The sequence below is a fragment of the Halyomorpha halys genome, unplaced genomic scaffold (genome assembly GCF_000696795.3).
Source record: "Halyomorpha halys isolate HHAL.00 unplaced genomic scaffold, Hhal_1.1 Scaffold1102.1, whole genome shotgun sequence".
NCBI lineage: Eukaryota > Metazoa > Arthropoda > Insecta > Hemiptera > Pentatomidae > Halyomorpha > Halyomorpha halys.
Window position 1 is genome coordinate 539,276 of NW_027109254.1, and position 24,741 is coordinate 564,016.

The 24,741-nt window shown below is 31.6% G+C and overlaps 1 long non-coding RNA gene across 1 annotated transcript in view; it reads left to right on the forward strand.

Moving 5' to 3' along the window:
* Positions 1–20,944, forward strand: part of LOC106688314 (uncharacterized) — a 205,420-nt gene extending 184,476 nt beyond the window's left edge. The window contains exon 3 of the long non-coding RNA XR_001344306.3: positions 20,872–20,944. This is a non-coding gene — a long non-coding RNA (uncharacterized lncRNA). The remainder of the gene's footprint in view (positions 1–20,871) is intronic.
* Positions 20,945–24,741: the final 3,797 nt, after the last annotated feature.

The window sequence follows — 24,741 nt, forward strand, 5'->3', positions numbered from 1 at the left end:
CGAAAATTCATAGGTTCATTTAACAAAATATATTAAATCATGTAAAATATTGAAAACTAAATTTTAAAACCTTAAATATGATAATTCTCGAACATTTTTATACAATTGGTGAATAGAAAGTTTTAATACCGTATATTTTTTTTTAATATTTATTTATTGCTATTTACAACTGTACATTATAATACATTTAGTAAATCTGATCTAAGTTAAATTGGAGTTTTACAGGCGTGTAGAGAAACTACCCATTGGTAGCACTATAATGACATTTTACATTAGCTGGTCTCGTGGCCATCTTCTTTTCAGGCACCTCGGAGGATTGTCAGGAATGGAAGAGGTTGCAAGATTAGAAACTAAGGGGTTTGAGTGGTTAGAGAGTTTATAATGGAAGGAGTGATATCTAGTTCGGGCTAGATCGGTTCCATAGGGAACATTAAGGTCTTTGTGTATGATTTTATTTGTGACTAAGTAAGCTTTGAGGATTTTACGAAGGATTTTGGATTGTAAGGATTGAATACGAGAGGAATTCGAAGGTTTAGTGGAGCCCCAAAGCTCAACTCCATAAGTCCAGATTGGCCTTATTACAGTCATGTAGATCAGTATTTTGTAATGTGCCGTATCAAATTAAAAATATGTTCAAATGTTTGATATATGGTAATATCTACGTGGTATAATATCTGCTGATGGTGATATCTACGTGGCACGAAAATAAGTTTAATCATTTATGTATCAAAAGCCAGTATTGGATAACTTTATATTAACATAAGTACTTTACCTCTTGTTAATTAATAACTTAACAGCACCAACTAATTTTCAAGAGCTAATTATTGCGCTGTCATCCTCAGGTACAACAAGCTACTCTAGTACAAGTCGTTACATATTCGTGCTTTACCTGCTTCTGACTAGTAATTCATTTTAGTGGATGCTAAATTACTGAATAATTACAAATTTCTTTAAAAAAAATTTAGGAATTGTATAAAACTCTAGAGTATAAAAGAATAAGTTGCAATGCAATAAAAATTGGCACATCAGATCATTAGATTGTTTATCATTCATTGAAAGAAAATAAACGTAAAATATTTTTTTAATTGAATTTTTGAATAAATTAATTTAATAGCTTTTGAAAATGTCAAAGAATTTTTACAGACTTGTATGACTTTTTTGGTAGGAATGAAGGTTGAAAATGAGAATCCATTAGAGAGTATCAAATACTGGAGTATATCAAAAAGTAATACATACCCAAATAAGTCGTCTAATGCAATTGATTTAATAAGGAATAGTAGTTAACCTAAAAGTAATTTAGGCCTATAGATATAGATTCTAATCTAAAATGGGAGGGAGGAGTTTTTTATTAGTTGATAAAATTAAATCAATCGGAATCAAAGAGGCTTTAGTCTTATCAGATGACCCCCGAACTATTGGAGCGAACTGCTGTACTATTAGATATAACCTTCAATAATTTCGTGTTTTCAATTCGGCAACAAATGCATTGATAAATCTATTCTTTGACGTTCAAGTTAAGCGATCATTTAGTTATAAATTTACATATCTAGAATTTCGCCTGAAAGAGAGTTAGAAAAAAAAATGAATAGTTAATTTTTGCTAAGAATCATTTAGAGCTATTGATATTAATAACTGGTGGGGGGAACTAATCCGAAAAATTCACCTAGGAGTCTTTTTTGCAAATCTCTGACGGCTAGTTTGAAGTTGCCGTCACATTCTAACCAAGGTGGGTGTGTCAAGATTCATTTCTTGAGACCGCCGAGAAATAAATATTAACCGTCCCAGTAGGAAGATGAACCCACATTGGGCCGTCTCTACCTCAGGGGGTAGAGGCGCAGGTCATTGCAACCTAAGAGCTGCAATAGCGCCGGTTCGAATCCGGCCTGGGAGGTCGACTTTTATTTCTGTGATAGGCCCCCACCATATCATTAGAATTTAAAATAGGATAAGAATCTGTATTTAATCCCCTTGTATGTCAGAAATGATCAGATACCAGATCATTAAAAAAAAAAAGCTAACAAAAGTTTTTTTTTTTTTTTTTTATAATTTATTTATTGATATTTACAACTGTATACACATATATACAACAAGTAAAGTTGCTGTAGGTGACATAGTGACATGATAAAAACATGTGGAGAATCTACCCACTGATAGAACTCCAATAACATTTCTAGAGGAGAAGATCTCGAGGCCATCTTCTTTTCAGACGCCTAGGAGGATTATTAGGTAATGAAGGAAAAGCCAGGTTAGAAACAAGTGGATTTGGAACAAAAGTTTAAATCAGAAATTTGTTGGGACCACCTTGAATATAAAAGTAATTTTTATAATGTTACATTTTAGCTTTATTAAGGTTTTTTCTTTGCTAGGAGGGCATAATAAAGATGCACATTTTTAACCATTAATCTCCAAATATATTGAAACACTTACATAATATTCATCTTTAATGTAATCTAATTGACAGTAGGGGACAACAAGCCGCGGGCACCAAGGTCACCTCATTTCCCTTATATGTATTATAAAACTTTTTATATTTAAAATAGTTTATATGTATGTAATCTATAATTTGTAGTTAATCATTAATGTATCTACGATTATTATATTCCATTTCCATTAAAAATAATATTATAAATTTGAGAAATTCAATGATTATTATTTATCTTTTTTTTTATACAAATGAGATAAAGGGGTCCTCAGTCCTCCTGTTTGATGAAAAGAAACACTTCAAGATGAATGCTCTTCTATCGCTTGGTTTTGTGAAATCAGCCCTTTGCCTCTAACAGTCAGTAGCCAGGTAGAAAAACTTCTATTATAGGTTCAGGTACTTTCGACAAACAGTTTCTTTTTTTCTTATTTTGTCTATTTGTCAGATTGGATTATGACTCATATAGCTTTTCTCTATTCCTATCTACATGCTCTGTCTGCTTACTCTGGCATTCCAACATCGCAACTTTCGCTATCCTCCGTATCCCGAAAGAGTTCCTAGAGTATCATCGCCCATTGTCCTGGCTAGGGAGTGAAACTACCTTCTTTATTAAATATTCATAATGTCCAATATTCCAGCGGTTGACACACTTGCATATTGTAACAGTCTACTTTCCAGGCTAATAACTTTCATTAGAATTTTCTCTTCCACTTACATTTGTTGTTCATGTCTCTAAAAGAAGGCTTAAATAGTTTTAAAATTATCACGTCAATAATTTGTTTTTTTTACCAATTAAATACAATTTATACGTGTAGCTATTACGTGTTTAATATATTAAGCACAAGACGCCAACGAAGGAGGTCATAAGTTTCATGGATGAAACCTGTCTTCCTTCTTCCTCATTCCCTTAAAAGAACCATTCAACCTTTGGTGATTCTGCTAATACTTGATAAATTTTAATCGATATGTGTACTTCATTTTGTCTTTTCCACAAGAACTTTTCCTTCAGTGGTATTAAAACGAATACCACCGAATACTCACTAGTAATTATCGTAAAAATAGAAGACAACTAAAGTTGTCCAAACCAAACGAAGTAGCGGATAACAGCTAATAATTTTATTAGAGAATTCAATTAAGATCTTGTATAGATTTTATACGTGTAAGAATTATTTGCAGTGACAATAATTCGAAATACGATGCCGATATTTGTCTACAAATAAAAAAGAAAGAACATTAGAGTTGTTTCTGTTCACTAAAACTTGTTATTACTCTATGGATTTTATAAGATTTGTTTTCATTAGGAGATTGTTTTCTTCTAATTCCGATGTTCTTTATGATTCGAAACTTACCGCTACATAATCCAGAATTTCCTTTTAAAAAACGTTTTGGTAGGTTAGAAAACAACGGTTCCTGCAAAAAGGTGGTGAAAAGAACGAGCGTATCGAGCGATCCTGTTTTAGATGAGAAAATTCAACTTTTAACTCACGAGGATATGATAGCTGAGTGGGTGGGGAGTGGGTCTCAGAGCTCTTGTTTAAAAGAAGGTTTGTAGGTTCGAATTTATTTCGCGGGGCTCCAAGAAATGAAGCCTGAAAACCCCACCAATTAAAAAAGCATATGGTGAAGTAATTTCATAGTAATTAGTAACTTTTTGCAACCTTTGCAGGTATAAAAGAAAAACAATTTGTGTTTGAAACCTCGATAAATGTTGTCCTTCTACTTTGGGTATTTGGACAGTTTCAATAATATATACTAATTAAAACTCCGTAAAGTAAAAGCGCAAATTGCAATTTATATCATATGCATCAAAATAACATTAAAATCTTATAAAGGACAACGAATTATTTTTGTTATAAAATCGAATCAAATTTTTTATATGTAACAGCAACTTCTTCCCTAAAACTGACAAAAGTGTCACTTTATTACCTCGACTTTACACTTTTACTCAATTTTTTTTTCAAAAACAGCTACTAAACCAGTCAGTCAATCATTATAAATGCTCCAGATTTTTAATAAATCATTAAAAAATGTAGTAGTTTAGCACATTCAAGCGTCCCTTCAAATAAGGTACAGCAATTGAACAGTTTTTATTAAAATAACAATAAAATAAAGAACTCGGAGAGAGGAGGGGAGTCTATGGACTGTGTAGATTTTAAATTTATGTATTTTTTTTCAGATTCTACATCCAGTTTAAAAACTAATGTCAGCCTCTAGACATTTATTTTCAAGCTACTTAAAATAACTGAATGAGGCTTTAAAATTGCAGTTAATTGAGTTAATTACTGATTTTTTACACTTTTAATTACAAGCCTTTACACTTTTAGCCACTGTGAATCGGTCTTTTGTAAACATACCATTTAATAAATTGATTCAAATTTAGAATGTATAATAAATAATGTCGATTTGGGAAAACTATTTTTATTTGGAGGATGATGAATTATCCTCCCTCGCTTGGCAATCGCTGCCGCCCATGACTAACGACCTCAGGGAGTCGGCCACTTAAGGCTTTGGCTTCTTATTCCCAACAGGAGCGGTGTTAATTGCTCGTTTTCCACTCCTCTAATGAGAGGGCTTCGGGGGACACTTATCCAGTTTATTTCTCATTTTCCGCTGCCTCTGGGACCCGGGGAATATCTCTTTGATGAATTGGCTTAAGAGGCTTAGTAGTCTATATACGAACTACTGCTTAGCGAAGATCTCTTTACTCGGTTTAAAATATTAGTGGAAGAGAAGGATTAGCGCGATTGAATATTTTATTATTCCTATCACTAATATTTGTAAGATATATGATAAATGTTTTGTTTTGATTTTTAAGTGTTATTTATTTTTGTCATTCGTTAAATTTGGAAAATTTAGCAATGGTACCTGCAATGTTCTAGCCTTGTCTTACGTTTTAGGAAGGGTTTGAAAGAATAGGAACATCGCAGTGCATGTGTTTCGTTAAACCCAATAAATTAAAGATGATTTTCATCATAAGCAGAATATCTTAGTTTTATTTATGGATTTGAAGACTGTTTTTGACTGAGTTTATCAAAGATTGCTGATGCACCATCCATGTACTAAAAGACTGAAGGGTCGACTGTTAGGTTCACTTAGGTTTGCCACAAAAATTTATTAGATTGCATTGTGAAGACCTCATCACAACACCTAAACGGCGTACCACAGGGTTTAGTCTTAAGCCTGATATTCTTCCATGTAATCATCGTAAATGAAATCTGCGGTTTCCTCGATTCTATAAAAGAATGACTTGGTCATTTGGTTGATCGGGACAACTTCAATTAATATTCCTAAACTTCAGCTGGTCTTGAATGCTGCACTGTCTCAGCTTTGAAAAAGAACATCGCAAAATAAAATGAAAAGCAACACCCTGAAGACGGAGTTCCAATTTTGACCTCTCCACTAAGAGACACTCCGTCTCGCTGTCACTTTATGCTCATCTGTTGTGACAGACAGACAGACAGTGCTACCGACCTTAGTAACAAGTTTGACTCTCAGCTAATATGGAGTGCTCATGCAGACAAAAGCTCATCGAAATTAACAAAGAGGGTGAACCTGCTCAAAAATGGACCTTCCGATTCCTAACAATTTCCTATTTTAATTACTTGTTCACAATTTAGATAAACAGTTTTCTCCGTGGGAATATATTGTATCTATGAATTAATTCCTCCTGAAAGTTAAGGAAATGTTTTAAATGAGAAAAAATTAAAGGCTTCTTAGTTAAATTTACATGTTTTAGCTGCTCTTAAGGCTACAACGGAGTTCATGATGTTGGTCATTATTTGGTGGAAGTTCCTTATTTTTTCAAACTACTGAGCCATTTTTTCATAAAGCTCTCATGTTTTTTCTAGTATATTTTTTTTATCAACACTATTTTGGGCTTGACACATTATTCATCACAAAATATCTCTTTATAAACTGCTTAGTTGAATTTGACAGCAATTATTTAAAAAAGACCCTCCACTTGCGAGTGAAGAATAAATTGATTTTTCATCTTTTAACAAGTAGCAATGTATCCCACCTAATCCGTTACTCATCGGTTTGGAATTTAGAAATGCACTATTAACATCAATCACTCAATAACTTTATTTTTTTAAATTTAGTATGATTGGAAAATGTTTTCTCAGAAATTACTAAGTCCTCAGTTTTTACTGAATCAATTCGGATCAGTGAGGCTCTTCATATAAATACCTTGCAGCCCTTACAGCGTTCATTTATTTTTAATAGAGGTAATTTAAATATTATGTTATATATCGATTCATAAAATTTTCAATGAAGGTTATGTTGTTTATTTTCAATTTATATCGATCCATATATTGTGCGAAATGACCTAGAAATGGTAGAAATGACCTAGAAAACATTGGTAAATTATTTTTAGAGAAAAACTTAGTAAAAACTACTTAATTTTAAGAAGACTGATCGCATGACTGTAATAAGGCCACCCTGGACCTACGGAGTTGAGCTTTGGGGCTCCACTAAACCTTCGAATTCCTCTCGTATCCAATCCTTACAATCCAAAATCCTTCATAAAAACTCAACGCTCCTTACTTTGTCATAAATAAAATCATACATAAAGACCTTAATGTTTCATATGTAACCGAACTAGCCCTAACCAGATATCATTTCTTTCATTACAAACTCCCTCACTACTCAAACCCTCTAGTTTCTAACCTTGATTCCTCTTCCATTCCTGACAATCCTCCGAGGCGCCTGAAAAGAAGATGGTCACGGGACCAGCTAATGTAAAAGCTCCATTAGAGTGCTACCAATGGGTAGTTTCTCTACACGCCTGTATCACTCCATTATAACTGAGATCAAATTTACTGAATGTATTTTAATGTACAGTTGTAAATAATAATAGATATAAAAAAATATATATAAGTCACTTATTATTTTAACCACTAACTTATTATTTATAGTTCATATAATTATTCTATTTAATATTTATAAATATTACTGTATCCTCGTGAATATTTAAATACTTACTAATTAAATCAGTACAATATTTATAATTCTGAGCAAATAGTTATTAATTCAGAATAATATTATGTGTGATAGATTCGTTAAAGCTGTCTGAGCTATAGCTTTCGTGAGAGGTTTACAAGGTCTTAGATAATTTACAGATATCGTAAATGACTTATGCAAAATATTTAATCAAACATACCATTCCATATTTAAAACTTAGATAGTATAAAATAATTTAACACGGATCAAATCTAATTCCTAAGCATTACAAACTTTCCAGAGGTTATTTTATTCAAAATTGTTTATTCAATACCCGTCAGAAGTTTAACGTCCCAAGAAACATAAACTGAGCTTTAGTGACGTTGAATAAAAAATAACGCGGGTGAGGAGAAGAAAGTCCGAAGATAAATTGTTTTTCAGGCACAGTTTCCCGACCCGCTATTGATTTTCCAATCATTTTCTCCTGAGGGGGTGTGGACTTGGTTAGTGTGTTCAGTGGTGTACCACAATTTTTCAGCTGTTGTGTCCGTTGTTTCTTATTATATATTTAGCCTTCTTATTTTTTTTTTTTTTTTACTCGATATTCAGTAATCTTTACGTTCATTTTTGTTGTTAAAAAAATGCTCAAGTGAAAATTAAACTCAAAGTAACTAACATAACCATCTGGTACAAAATAATAGTTTTTGCCTGAAATTTCTGTTTTGGTTACAATGATATTACTAATTGATGTGTAAAAAAAGAGTTATACTAATTGTTGGACTGATCAGTTTTCCAAAAATAACTTTCTTTTTTTAACTTCAGAAAAACAAAGGTTTATTGTTTCAAACTACCTTTTTCGATCCAAAATATTTGACCAAGCTCATCAAATCACAAATAAAATTATTTTCAACGAATTCTATAAACTGGTCCGATAAAAAAATTATAACATTCCATCTACACGTGGGAACTTGAAAATGTTTTAAATGCCGTCAGGGAATCTTCGCCGACCTGGATAACATCCACTACGACATAATAAACAAAAAAATCCACTCCGAAAAATTGTATGCTAATTTCTGCAGTTCAATCTATGCAAACTAATCTGATGAACTTAGGAACTCCATCTAGTATTATTCTGAAAGTCCTTGATAAACTGACTCTTAACTTGATGAAGCTTTATCATAGGCCGTCAGAAACTTTTTGGTTGGGGAAACTTTTGTAACGTTGTAAAATTAGATTTCAGAAAATTAACTTTGTTGGTAAAAGAAGTTTACGGAGTGTGTCTTATATGGGTATACACATTATATTCAATCCCCTTTTAACTTTATGTGTATTAATAAGACTTTATATTCTAAGGTTTATAAGCTTAAAGTTTCAAGTTATAAAAGATATTTAAGGAGAACTAAATATTTTCTTAATATAAAATAACGACGTATTGATTTCGTAAAATCAACAATTCTACTCAATATATATATTTTTTATAAATAATTTTCATTATAACTTATTTTTTAAATTTCAAAGAAATATTACATTCCCATATTTTTATATCGGTTATTTAAGCAATAGAAAGAAGACTTGAATGATATTTTAGATTAGTGGTATGGGATAATTCATTTTTCCTTGACAAACAATGAGCTAGTGAAACACAGAGGTAAAATAATGCTTTCAATGTCCAATTAACCATTAAAATATGATTATTTCATTATTAATATCATAAAATGGGCGGCTGGATTGTGACCACGGCTCCATTTTGTTCTGAAATACCACCCCTGTGTTTGATCACCTTGTCATTTATGATTTATTGTAGGATAAATTAACTTATTTTTTAAACGATTATTTGAATAATAATTTTATTATTATTATTTAAATATATATTCTCCTTCCATATCATTGAAAAAGAAATCCGTTTAAATATATTAGTTATCAAACAATTCAATCTTTTAAGTGACAGGATATCGCTTAATTAAATACCAAAAAATAATAAAAGGTTTTTTTTAATACTTTCTAAATCCTGGATAAACCTGAGAATACTTCCTTGATGCAGTTGCAAAATTTTCGTGCATATCACACTTTCGAATTAACTAATGCTTGGTAAGAAGCCAATAATTAATGCTCACTGAATCGCATTTCTTCGTTTCGATCTAAAATTTTTGTGACAAAAAACAAGTTATTCCAACAAAAACAGTAATATTTTCCCTTAAAAACCCTACACCTGCATTATAGTAACGTCAGAGAAAGGAAAAGGTTAAGGCTAATGATCTTGACCACATCACGGTCAGGGCATTTCGGGGTGACCGCCATATCTCTATTAGCAGGGCCATATCAGCCAAGATATCTTTCTCGTTCTTTGACATCGAATGTTTTTACAAATGTTTCCTTAATGATCAAATAGACATATATTTTAGATATCTGAGACGAAATAGGATTCTAAAATTATATTTTTAAATAGATTATGAAAGCATCCTAAATTTATTCCCATCTACTAAAATTAGAATTTTTAATTGAAAAATAGAAATATAGCTAATAAAAATCTTTTGTTTTTTTTTTGCAGTAAAGGTTTTTTAACATTCATTAACAATTGAATTTTATTTTAAATATTATTTACTTTATCTCTGATTTTTCTATTAATGATTTTGGGGGTGACGGTAGCAGCTTAGTAACGCGTCTGCCTGCCATTATTTATTATTTATTTATTTATCACCCTACCCTGCCTATAAGGCAACACGGGTGTTCGCAGCAATTCGTACAACTCATTGCTGCATATGTCAAACATTTACATAGCTGTGCACACAGATTGATATTGCTTTAAAATAAATCTTGCTCTCCTCCTGAGGCCTTGCTGGTGTAGTTTATTCTGCCTGCCAACTAAAGGTTGGGAGTTCGAGTCCCCGGCCCTATCCAGGATTTTTCAAGCTTATAATTTGACAATACTCACTCACAGCCTCCCCCGGGCATTTGTGAAGCCCGTTAGCCAATGGGTGGCACTCACAAAAATAGAATGTTGATTTTATTCTATCAAGTAAAAATAAATGTGCTTTAGAATAAACTACCTTTATTGTCAGTACAATGTTGTTATGTCAAGTCAAGACTATTATTTTTTTTTTAATCTTTCTTCTTTTTATAACTATATTATTTTATTAATTCTCTCTTATTTGGAATTTTCAATCTATTTATACAAGTAGAAAACCATAAATTATTTATTAGTCTGTGATAAAAAAAAGTTTAATTAAAGCGGGATAAAGTTTATTTTTAATTACTTTCATACAGCATTTATCGGTCAAGCTTATTTCCTTGTCAGTTAAGTTTTTCGCTATATTTTTTATAGTTAATTAGAATAATAATTTTTTTAAACTATAAAAAAATAGCTATAATTCTACCTATTCAATCCTACAATCCAAAGTCTTGAATAAGTTGATTCATTTGTACAAAATGAACTTAGTATTATTTTAAATTAAACCTGATTAATTAAATTTCAGACAACTAGACTATTTTTCTACTCCAAAAGAAATAGAATTATTAAGAAGTACTTAAAGAATTAAAAATTGGAGAAGTTTGTCGGGGGGGGGGATGGTGCGGTCAGCAAAGAACAACATAAATAAACAAAACCATATTTATTTATTTTATGCCGACGTTTCGACCTGATTTTAAGGGGTCTGAAAATCTGATCTTCATCGGGGGTTGTGGCGTAGAAGGTAGGCTAGCAACTCAACTTTTAGTTCTTTGCTGACCGCACCCCCCGATAAACTTTTCCAATCATTAATCTACGGTCAACTATCTACACCTCATTAAAGAATTAAAAATTTGAATATATTTTTTTTAAAAACCTGAAAAATATGTCAGTGGGGAACTCTGGGAAATTCCTTTAACTGAGCTATAACTACATTCGACGTAGTGGCGTAGCCTGGAGTTAGCCGTCTCCTTATTAAGGTATTTAAATTTAAAAGACTAAAAAATAAAGTAATTCTAAAGAACGTTTTGGCAATAACAATCTTTTTATCGCGTAATGTTCTGATTATAATTAATAAAGTCCTCCAATGAAATAATTCAAATTTTTACAAAATATTATTATTTATTCTGACAATGCGAAATACTCCACCCCCAAATGAATCAATTCTGGGCCCCAAAAATAAATCTGCCCAATCCAAAAATTATATTCATTCCAGGCCTCACAAATAAATTAGTTCCTAACCGTCAAAATAGGTATGCAATTGGCCCCGAATGGTTCAAGTACGCCTACGTTCTGAAATTAAAAATCTTACTAAAAAACAATAACTTATAGTAATAGAAAAAGCTTCTAAGGATCAACTAAAAAAAATAGGACTAGTGAGACACTGCATGGTCATATTGGCATCATACATGTCATATGAAAACATATGAACATAATTAAAACTATGGATTAACAGAAAAATTAGTGAAAAATTGTTTGCTCATTAAGCAAACATAAACTCTCGGTCAACGATCGAGTAGAGTTACACGGTCTACTTGAGTTTGGCACTGATTTAATTCAGGACTTAATCTCAGCACTCCCATTCTGTGCGACGACCCATGATACTTAGCTGACAAATTCCCAACATCACTCAAAGGGTCTTCCCTAATGGCTTGAATATCGACCGCTCGGCCCGCGTAAACAATGGACACGCAGCAGAGACCACTAGCTACAAATTGCTAATCCAAAAAGAAATTTTCATTTTATTCATATAAAATTAAGTATTATTTTAAATAATAATAAAATAATTAAGGTTAAATAAGCGTAAACGTTTAATTTAGAAGTAAGTTACCTAAAAGCTCAATGGTGCCACATAATCACATTCACAAGTATGATTTAAAAAATTAAATAAAATGTTTTGCAAATGGTTCGCCCATAAGGCTCCTTACGGTTAATTTAATTAATCTAAACTACATTTCTTAAACAGAATTTTATGTTCTTTACGATCATGGTATGGGAACTCAATTACTTTGAATCATTTGTGGGTGATTGTTCCTTATTTATAAAAAAAACAAAACTAAATATCAGTTTTCTTCCTTTTATTGGAAAATCAGACAATAGTCTATATGAACTTTTTAGTTGCAAATATCATATCATTAAATATTTTCCAGCATTATATTTCACATATTATATTTCATATATAAATAAGAGAAAGAAAAACTGACTAATATCATAACAACCCTGAAAACATGGAAACATTTATATATATATTCAGTTTATTCACGTCTGCTTAATTTCTGTATTATCCTCTGCCTAATATGTTGGATAATTCGTTTTCCAAAATCTTGATCTTTTTAACGGTGTATTATTACTATTATTCCCAGAAATTCAGCCAAGTTTTCAATCTTGAAAAATATGTCACTTCTTTTCACCTATTGTTAATTAAAAACAATTATATTTTTTAAAAAATGAAGGCCAGAGGGGAAAAAGGAAGTAACTCGATTTTTGTAAAAAATGAGTAACAAAAGTTTCAAAGAGATTTTCAAATAACAGACTCGATGGTAAATAGGACTAATTGTAAAGAATAAATAATATCTGATTAAAAGATAAACATAGTTCTCCTGAAAATTTAGAAAAAGGAGGGATACACGTATTTCCTCTGTGGTCTTCAAGCTCTTGCATAGATTATATCTATCTTTTTTAAATTATTACTAACAATGAAATGTTTAATTATTTCAAATAAACAACATTAAAGGTGTTTTGGAAGATAAGACCTAGTTGATATTGAAGATCGTTTAGTTGTACATTGATATAACGAATTTAATCAAAATTATTAATGCCCATTTTGAATTTTTTTTTTTCTAAGTCCTTAGATAATCTATCCACTTGCAATCATAGCAAGTAATCGCTATTCCCATTTTCCTGTCACAAATAAACTTCCTCTGTCATTATTTTTCAGATAACTGAACAGGTGAATCGACTGGTTGATAAAATAATATTGTTTAGATCACAAATTAGATTAGAAAAATGATGTAATAATTTCAATTGTTTTGATTAAAAATATAATTAGGTATTTTTTCTGTCATTTCTATCTAATATAACCAAAAAATCTTAATTATAAATTTTCTCTCAGTCTATTAGGTCCAACTTTGATATTATATTGAATAGGTTAAAACCACTGAATGATTTTTAGTGATTTACCCTCGAAAAATTCCTTCTTTTTCAAGATTTGTTAAATTCCTAAATTTATTCACAATAAAAAAAATTCATCACTTTCCTCGAAAAAATAAAAAAGATTTCCCCATACTCATCCCTGCTACATTACTTTTAAAATTTGGGTGTATCTACCAATAAATTTTTCTTAAACTTTACTGTTGATTGGTAACAGGGCCGCTTGGTCAGTTTAATGCTAATTCAAATTTGGAATAAAATAAAATATACACATACAGTACTATGTATGTATATATATGTACATATATAATAGTTTGTGTGTATTATAATTGTTCTCAAGTGAGTTATAGGGCAGCTGATTTTTAGGGAGGTTTTTGGAGCATCCGTTTTGATGAAGATCCTACCGTACCACTGGTTGTAGGTCGATTCTCGTAATAACAAGAGGTCAAAAATAAAGACAAAATCCCTATCTATCCAAGATCTTCCCCATTCTAATTTTGATACTTACCGGTATCATTAAGTAGTATCGAGACATTAGTAGTAAATTATTATAATTATTTTTTTCATCACTGTTTTATGTGATGGTCTATAATATATATTATTATTCTATCATAAGTTGTCATTTTAAAATTAGCTATATTTTAGTTTTTAAATTAGTTTTAGAAATTAAATTATTGGTAGTATTTCTGGAAATGAGTAAAGAACTGTTTAATTTTAACATATGAGCCGTTCCAGCTACAATAACGTCAGAATAATAAAGCTGATTCAAATAAATATTTAATTTTGTTTCCTATTTTTATACGTTATTTTGGTACCGACCAGTAAATGTTGTCAGCCGATTTGTTCCTGCAAAGAGGGTACCCGATCCTTGAAGTTCAAATTTTTTACTGTGAGAAAACATGGAATGATATATAAAGATAAAGGTGTAATTACATACTGTCATGTAATGCATACGCTGGTCTGTCCGCAAATTATATGAGTGGTTTTATATTCTGTTATTCAATATTGGCAATCCATCCAGCTTTTTGTTAGTGGTTAGAATCGAAAGGTGTCACGTAAGTGATTGCGAAAGTTCTTATAATTCGTTTAAAAAAGATGTAAGGTATATCCAATTGAACCTGATTAAAAAAAAAACACGAAGCAAAAAAGTACGCACGTTTAACATTATGCTTCAAATAAACAATTAATGTTATATGTGTATTCTGTTCCTTAGTTAAGGGGAAAAGCCCTTCGAAAAAAATTGTAGGCATTTTCATGAAGATTTAGAAGAAACCTTTGAATTAAAAATAATTTGTATTTTTTTTTAAATGGTATTACTATCATACTATTTATAATGATTTGAGAAATATATTACGATGCAAGCATTCGAGAAATAGGTCTTGCTCTATCAGACGACTGAAGCAGTATTTCTTCAATATCATACCAGAGGAAGAAATTAATACCTTAAGCCCTTCTCGAGGGAAGCCGTTGATTGGTCCTCGAATCTGTCTCTGATTTCTTTTCGGAGGGGATGATCCTACCTAAGAAGAGGGTCTGACTCTTATTGGAAAAGTTTTGCCAAGCCGTGGAAGAAGTGCTACTTAAAAAAAAAATGAACTTTAGAAAAATGAAAGATTAAATCAGAATAGACTGACGTACACGAAAAAAAGTCAGTAATGTAAGGTATATCCTATCCGAAAGCATTTTAGAGAGAAAATAAATAGAGGTATTGCGTAGGCAAGGGATAATCGTGGATAGTACTTCACCTCTTAACTGTTTGTTATAGGCGGTAAAAAAAAAAAACGCTCCAGGTAAGGACTTGGTATCGGGTAGTCATGGAATATCGAAAGCTGAATGACACTACAGTTGATGAAAAATACCCCATCCCAGATTTGACCGGTACAAATAAAATTTTTAGGACACATCATCTCCAAGGAAGGAGTAAGTAAGAAAGTGATTTAGTCTGAATCACGCTCGACCGCCAGTTTTCCCAATTAAGGGTACCCACTTCATCAGGCCGGGTGGACTTCTTACCCAAAGGGTTGACTCATGGCTATAATGAAACTGAAAATAATTATCTACTACAACCGGATTGAAACCCAGATCCACAGGGTAAGTAGGACAGAGCCTTACCACTTTATGGCTGGACCAAAAAAGTGGACCCATAATTTTCAGCGGTAGTTAAAATTTGGAAATATTTGTTTCCAATATTTACCTTCACTGTTGATGTATGTTAACATATGAAAGTTTGCTAATATTAGTCCAATATTTCGAAACATAGGCCAGCATGGAAAAGACTTTGGTCCTATCTCAACTCAATAATTTCTGGCAAAAGCCTAATGCTAGCGGAGCAGAAAAAGAAAAACAATTTTTTTGACTTACCTCTCATCAAAAATTTATATAGCTAAAGATTTGATAAACAGGATTTACTTTTAAAAATGTCTTAATGTGTCTTATTATGGTATGAAAATCTTTTGTTTAGAAATATTTGTTAAATATCTTAGTTTGATCACAATTCTTTTTGAACTTGGATCTACGCCTTCTGAAAATAACAGAACACACCCTGTCCAGTTATCAATCAGACTGACTCAACCTCGCGTGCCTCCGCGCTCGCCAAATCCCAATCCCGATGACACATCACCACTCCCTTTATTGACTTTGATCGATAGAGTGGCCTTCGGTGTCTGCCAAGTTATGAAGAAGCAAATTAGGTAGAAAGTATCATCTGAACTAAGATATTCTACGTCAATGGGAAAGTAATTGTTTTGAAGAGCCAAAAAATATACGAAGTTTACTAAATTCATATACATTTAATTATCATAATTTAGAACGCCAGTATTAAAAAGTACTAAGGGACTTTAAAGTGGTGCCGGTCTGATAGAGATGGGGTGCATATCTTATGGTGGCCTACTTTCCTCAATTTATTTGATTTATTCTATCCTCATCAAGTGTACAGCTCCAGAAGGTTTCTATATGAATTGGACGTTATAGTTACCATAGTAACTGATTCTCTTTTTATTGTGTAATAATATAATATTCTACAAAGCTAAAAATAATCAAAACCACTGTTTACTAAAGGGTCAGTTAGGTAGTGATTCGTATGTTTTCTTTTTTCATGATTCACTTGGGATAGAGGTGGGAGGGGTGGAAAAATGGCTTTACTAAACAAAGTTTTCCTATATAGTTCTTCCACTCACACAAATGCCTATTGTAGCCGAGGGAGTTGAAGCACAAACTTTTTTTTATGAACCCCTTCCTAGTCATTTTTGACATGGTGGGGGGTCAGGTTTTCATAACGTGGGACCGCCATAGCAATGAAAATATGTCGACACCTTAAGCCGGATTCGAACTGGCACTGCCAAAGTTCCCAGGTGGCAAAGACCTGCGCCTCGACAACCTGAGCCTACGGACAGCCCCATTGAACTGCAACCTTATCGATACTGCGGTGACGCCACGAAATGAAAAATCAACCCTCCCACACTGGTTAGAAAAGGATGGTTACCTATTGTGACTCTCTCTCTTCCACAGTATGACATAAAATAAGATGACAAGAAATAAAGTAAAAAAAGAAAATTTATGTAAAATTTCTTATTATCATTTTTTTTTTAAATAATACTTTTTATTTATTGATAGATATTACAATCTGCCACACAGTTGTGGGAAATAGGTAATGTAATAGTGATGAATGATCTCATACATACTAAAATAAAATAAAATAAATAAATAAAATTAATAAAAAAAAATCTATAAAAAAAACTCTCTTAAAATATATACAAACAAAATGAAAATAATCAAACTATCTGTATGAAAAATAAATAAATAAGATAACATAATGATAAAATAATATAGTCTCTAGTCACATTTACACTGTAATATACATTATTTACACAATCGACCTGAGAATCCCTAAGCCCACTCTATGCCCCACGTGTGAGGGGTAGAGCAGAGCTCAAAAGACTTATTATCATTAAAGACCAAATGACTACAGAATTAGGATATTATTCATTCTTTCACAACAAGAACTATCCTTAAAAAGGGAGATGATAAATATCGTTTAAAAAGAACATTCTTTTTATCTCTCTAAAACTACAGAGGGGGTGAGTGACGAGAAAAAAGTGCATAAAATATTACAATTTTATAGGAATCAATTAAAAAATAAAATGAATCTTTAACTATTGTGGTAAAATTTACAAATATAACTGATGAGAAAAAGTTTAAAGAATGAATTTCTATTTAAATTTATTTAATTAAAAAAAAACCAAGTCCTTAATACTATGTTTATTGTATTTTAACTCAATTATAATAGTTTTTATACCAAAAGATTTCTGTACAACAATAATTATTGACTGAAATTGGCGAAAACATTACTCAGTCTAATTTATTCACCTAACAGAAACAGTACTCACTTTTTTAGCTTATAAGCGATACTCTCTTTAGATCGTACGAATAAAACGTATTTTTGTCAATAAAACAATAATAAATCATCAAACCCAATCAAAATTATGCATTGTACCTGGTGGCATGTATCAGCTATTACTCAAAAACTGAGCTCAGATTTGGATTTCTTATTCCTTAAAAATAAAAATTAATTCCAACTAAATAAAAATGGGAAAACAGTAAGAAAATGCTTTTTGATTTTCCAGTTAAACATAGAACATTTAAAAGTTTTTCTTCTGTTAGAACTAAGCCTGTTGAACAGATTCACTACTTAGAAATCCATCTTGACAAGAGACTTACTTGGAATCCCTGCTACTAGACTGAAACGGTAAGAAACTGCTCATAGATTAGATTTCAATTACTACAACACTTACTTGACAAAGTTCTAAACATTTACAACAAGAAACTCTTATACACTATGATAATCAGACCAATTTGGACATATGGAATTGAGCTTTGGGTTCCACCAAAATCATCTAATCCCTCCGGAATTCATTCCTCACCAATCGAGAAACCTCAATAAAATCCTATAAAATATTACGTCACGAACAAACTCATCCATAAAGACCTGAACATTCCATTTATTGCAGCTTTGGCGCGAAGTAGATATACGTACCTCTTTTCAATCTAAAATCCTTATCTACCCAAAACCATTAGTTCTTAATCTCTCAACATTAGCAATCCCTTAAATCCTCCGAGGTGTCTGTAAAGAATTTGTTCACGGGATCCTCTAACTTACAGCAATGATTAAAGTATCACCATTTAGTAATTCCCTCCTGAGATTATCAGGTGTTCTGAAACCTTTATCACATTTAATTATTATATTTTTTTTTAGTTGTAAATTTCAAAGAAAAAAAACCAAGATGGAATAGAGTGGGTGTTTGTTCCTAGAATGTTGCTTCTGGATACCTCTTCAATTTTTTATTCTTTAATTTTCCCTTCTGAATCATTAAATTATTTATTTTTCTCCGAAAAGTCAACTTTCCTTTTAAAAGGAAATTTTCTCACAGCCGCCACTCTGATGAGGTAGAAACATCGTAATTTAAAAACACTTGGACTTAATGATTATGAATTATCTAGACACAAATTGGCATTTTCTTTACAAACCAGGAAGTAATATAGAACATTAGACTTGGAAGCTAATGAACATACTGCTAATAAATTTATGTAAATTAAGTGATAAATGTTTATGTATGCTAATTATAAGATGTGCTGAAAGGAACCGCTTGTTTTTGATGATTCATAACTGTTAAAGCACCTATCCCTTTCATTTGTATACCTCTTGGATGATTATCGATGATATAACATAGGATAACGGAACATCAACCTATTTTTTATGAGTCAATACGTTGTATTTACTATGAGTCATACAAAACACTCATAAATGTAGCCTTCACGAAGTTTAAGTAATTAATTTGTTGATTGTGTTATGGTTATATAATGGTTGTATTTTTATTACTATGCATGTTAACTACTCTTAAATGTTGACTTGAGATCAACACACATCAGTGTGTACAACAGCATTAATGGTTATAATAAATAAAAAACGATGAAGCGGTCCAGTATGAGAAAGAGTCCTTCAAAATAGGATACTTTATTTAAATAATTCTTTATCTCGTAATAAAGTTATCACTTTATATTGAACGCTTTTAGAGTTTTTTTTTTAGTTTTATCAAATATTCGTCGAAATACTAACTATAAAAATCTAATGAAAAGGATTAATAGAGCACAATGTAAATAAATGAAACGAAGTATAATAAATTGTATGTTGCATCGCGAGCATTGATTGTCTTTAATTAAACTCTCAGTTAATCCGAACAGCTCAAGATAAAATGGATAAATTATTTGCGCAATGAGAGTACTTGATGATTAGAAATAAATGGAAGAGTTTTAATAAAAATTTAAAATGCTGTTAAAAGTGATATTTTAATATAGATTAATAGGTCTAAATAAAATTATTAATTTTGTCAGATATTACTGTCACATTTAAGGTCACAAAGTAAAATTTATATATGTTTGTGTATTTGTATATAAACCCATTCAAAATATTTTCGTTATCAAAAAATTATTAAAGGAAATCTATAGAATTAATAGACATAAAATAATAAGAATAAAAAAAGAAAATTTTAAAATAATCGGAGAAAAGACATGATTTTATTACATTAAAAAAGTTTACGTGAAATTTACATAAGAAAACTATTGAAGATTCTTACATGAAGATAATATATTGTTCTTCCTTGCTCCCAGTTTCTGTAATACAAGCATATGATATAACAATATAAGAAAGTAAAAAAATATTGCTATAGTATTGATACAGCTTTTAGGAACTGCAACTTCTTCTGAGCTCTATCCAATCTAATCGGATAACAAAGAGGAGATAAAAATGAATTTTTACACTGAAAAATAAGCAATTCTACAAGGAATTGGCAGTACAAGGGAGAAAAGGGTTTAATGGGCACAGCTCGGGTTAAGAGGGGCACTTGAGTGAAATGGACACAAGAAGCTGTTTGAAGAACAAGAAAAACCGCTGCCGGTGGAATTTCCCAGGGAAAAACTAAACCTCGAGCATTACGGGAAAAAACTCTGAAATATGTAAAACTAATAATCCTTTAACTAAACTAGATTAGGTCTTAATTAGATACTTTATTAAATCGTAGTCTAAAAATTAAATAAAATTTAAAAAAAACTACTGTTATAGCCCTTGAAGGGTCAGAGATTCAGTATTTTGCAAGGAAGTACTGTTTCTTGAACAATGGTTGTACAAGGAGGTGGTTTGTTTATTATCATGCTCAACCACCAGTTTTTTCTCCAATAAAGAGTTCTATATTTATAAAAGCTGGGTGTGCCCCAGGAGGACTCCCGAACACATAGTATTGCCTCAAGGCTACTACAGTAACAGAATAAATAATTATCATTCTACCATGCTCCTTTTTAATTTTAGGAACTAATACACTTTTTTTTAATTTACAAAATTTTAATTTTTGTTTTTGTTTTCCAGGAACAGTTCTAAACCCGAAAGCTGGACGGATAAGAGGTAAGATTACATTTAAAGCAGCTAACATAGTTTTATTTCTTTATTTTTTTATTTCAGTTTCATATCATTCCAAGCTTTATTATACCTCCCGTAAGTTATCTGCTGTTATTATTCTTGTGATCCTCTTGTAATTTATCTTGTTAATCCAGAACCACTAGCGTTAATTAAGTCACCCTTCTTCCTACCTTCTCAAGTTTTTTACATGACTAGAGAGAGCAAAACTTAGTCCCACGAGCCTTATATTTAATAAACCACGTGTATATTTTAAATGTTGACTCAAAATTGGAAATTGGAGTGACATGGTCCAGTGTAAGTCTACTACTTTTGATTGCCCATACGAAAAAATTGCATTCGTAATAAGTAAATATTTTAAAGAAGATAATACCAATACCGTCCCTGATTCTGGTATTTCGGGGATTGAGTGGCTCGAGAAATATTTACTTCCATTATTTTTAGTGTTAGATTTTGTTGAAAGATTGTGACGTTTTGTACAATCAACCAATGGTCGATATAAGTAAATTTCTAAAAGGGAAGATAAGTGAGACTTTCACGGAGGGTGGGAGGTACTATGGAGCGGCCCTCCCCGTTCTTTGTACCCCCGGGCCAGCGGCTCCTGGGCCAATATTGTAACCCCCGCCCTCAGTGGACCAAGGCCAACCCCTTATAATGTCATGTGGCAAATAAAGGGCAATAATTACTTAGGTATATATTAATATTGTTATTTATCTATTTAATTAAGGAGGTAAGAAGGGAAAAAAAGAGTGGGAGGTATGTACTCGTGGTACGTACCCGAGATTCTATTTTAAAATTTTTTATTGATAAATAAGATATATATTGTTTGGATGTACGTTTAATATCAATTAAAGTGTTAAGCGTCCTCATTTTTTTTTTTTTTTTACTTCAATTGATGTAGTATTACATTACCTTTCTGTGAGATTGATTATTATAATTTTTTATTTATGAATAACTGTTACATTGTATTACAGGTTATCTGTTAGGTTCAAAGTACTGCCAACTATCAAGCAAATCCTAATAGTACGACAGCAAATATTAGATTACATGAACATAATGGCTACTGTAGCATTCACTATCATTTTCACTATCACCATCACAGACCCTACTTTAGCTATTGTATGCTTGGCCACATTGTTTAATTACTTTTATGTGGCACTAAAGGGCAGAATAAGTGCTCAGGCATACACTCACGTAAATGTATATCAATGAGCTCCTACAATAAGTGATATATCTCCCCTTCCCCCGTTGTGACTACGTAGTGTACTCGAGCGGAACTCATGAGCTATCTTGATGTCGCTCAAGGACCACTCCTCTGTTCCTTGCTCTTTAATGTTATCTGCCCCTAGACTGCTGAGCCCGCTCCTAAGACTAACTGCTATAGACCGCCTTCAGTCAGCACTCCTCCAAGTGCTTCATCGGATCATTACTCAGGTTCTACAGCTTTATATTTGTAGCACGAGAGGCAGAAAAAATAGACAAAGAACTAATTAAGTATTTTTGTTATCACATTAAGTTCAGCAAGCATGAATTTTGAAACATAGTTACCATTAAATTGCCATTATAAATGTCATATTTGTTTTAACAAATATTTAAAATAGTGGGAATCTGCTTTAGCGGATCTGCCATATTTAAAAACTGAATTATTCAAAATTAAAAAAAAATAATTTTTTCATACCTTTCAAATAAAGTGAAACTCCTATATAACAGACAACCACGAAGGAAATAATTTTATTCATCATATTTAGTTCTGTACATTAAGAAAGGGTTAACATAAAAACAATAAAACGATGAAATTTAACAATAATATTTCGCAAGCTCGAAAAAAATTCGTAATTCTTTTTTTTACTATTAAAAAAAATACCATCACATGATTTGTTCTTAGGACATTTCGGCTCAACCACGTTTTGTAGGATACAAATTTGAAAATTGGTGGTCATTACGTCAAATTTCAAAGCTCATTCTGGGGTACAACCTTACAAATTATTAGAAACTTCTCGCCGTAACCTCAGAATAAAGCCATAGACGGTTCACAGAGGCCTTTTATTCGATTTTTGGACTAAACGTATCTTAAAACGTAATACCTCTAATTTTGATAGAGGAGTCTATTTACATACACTGAATTTTGTATACACTCACTGTTATGCTGTATAGTCAGGGTATACACACACTAGATGCTGGTTACACAATGACTAATGTCTCTTAGTGCCATCTATACCTGTCGATTCTAGAATCGTGAGTTTATATATTCATATTTTATTAATATTATCTGTTATAGAGGAGTGAAAAGCCCTCATAGGAAATAAAGTTGGTGATTGTATGCGGACCGAAGGAGTTCAGTAATAGAGGAGTTCAAATTGATTAAATTTTGTTACTTGTTACTTTTGTTACCGGGACCTTACATGAATGCTTAAGGATTGTTCTGTCTTATCAAGTATTGAATTGAAGAACTTGTGAGTACAAAAGAAAAGCAGCTCCAGATCAAACAGCAAAAGCTCTAACACGTGTAGTGTCTCTCAATAAGAATGAAGATCATTGTAGAGAAGAAATCGGTTGTTTACGGTAAGCCTCACTGAAGAGAGTTTATTGTCCTCTTAGTTCCATTATGATGTTATGAGGAAAATCAATTTTTAATTTTAACCATCGCTGAACCTCAAGGTCTTTCAACCTTTACCTTGTGAGGTCTTTTAGCTCTTCGTGCAAGTTTATTTAACATTTTATACTGGAAAAATGCCATGGTGACAAATAAATTTCACATCGTTCTCTTGAAAAATATATTCGATTTTTATTTAAAATTAGTTAAATTTATGACGTAAAAAACCTAGCAAAAACTGAATGGTAATACAATGTACTGGATTGATCTTTACCCGACAACCGTGGGGTTAAGAGGAGGATATTATATTTAAAGATGGGTCATAGCCTTCTTATTTGTAAGTCATGCAACAATGTTTGGGATATCGGCTCAATATATTTTGAAGTTTTTTTGGCTCACATCGTTCATATATGATATATCGAGTATATTTTGAGACAATTTGAACTCCAAACATCTGAAAAAATATTTTATTTAATGCATTAAATATGTCCGTAGCTTTAACCAATAGATTTTTATTTAATTAGACGTTTTATTAATTAATTTCAAGCATTATCTGATCGAAATTATAAAGTTTTCCCTAGAAACTCTTATCATACCTACCAACAATTTAGCTTAATGCCCAACTTTAAGTGTGGATTATTGTCCGATATCTCTCATTTTTGTGGTCTCAATCTTGAATTCAAGTCTCTACAGATAAGAACTGAAGTTCCAAGATGGAATTTGTTATTGGTAGATGTTCAATATTTCCCACCGAGAAGAAAAACGTTCGTTTAAACTTGCCCCATCAAGAACAGGAAAACTTTCCTCAATGGTCACGGAGTGAGTTTTTTCATTCACCATTAAGAATTAAACCTTTATTGAAATGGCACAGTTCCTTTTAGACAATGGGCTAAGTTTCGTACTTTTTAGTCCTTCCAAAAGATTTGAGAGCTTTAATCTTCTCAAGTTTCCTATTTTGAGTTGGATAATCACTAGGAAAATTTTACCATTGTGTTCAAGCTTTCGATGCGGTCTTTGTTTACCTTTTTTTTTCATTCCTTCATTGACATACTGAACCAGTTTTAATTTTTTATTTTTAAGCAACACTCACCAAAAAAGAATACTACACCAAATTTTTTTTTTTTTTTTTTAAATTGATAGATTTATTTATTGATAGATATTACAATCTGCCACACAGTTGTGGGCAATAGGTAATATTGATAAATGATCTCATACATACTAAAATAAAA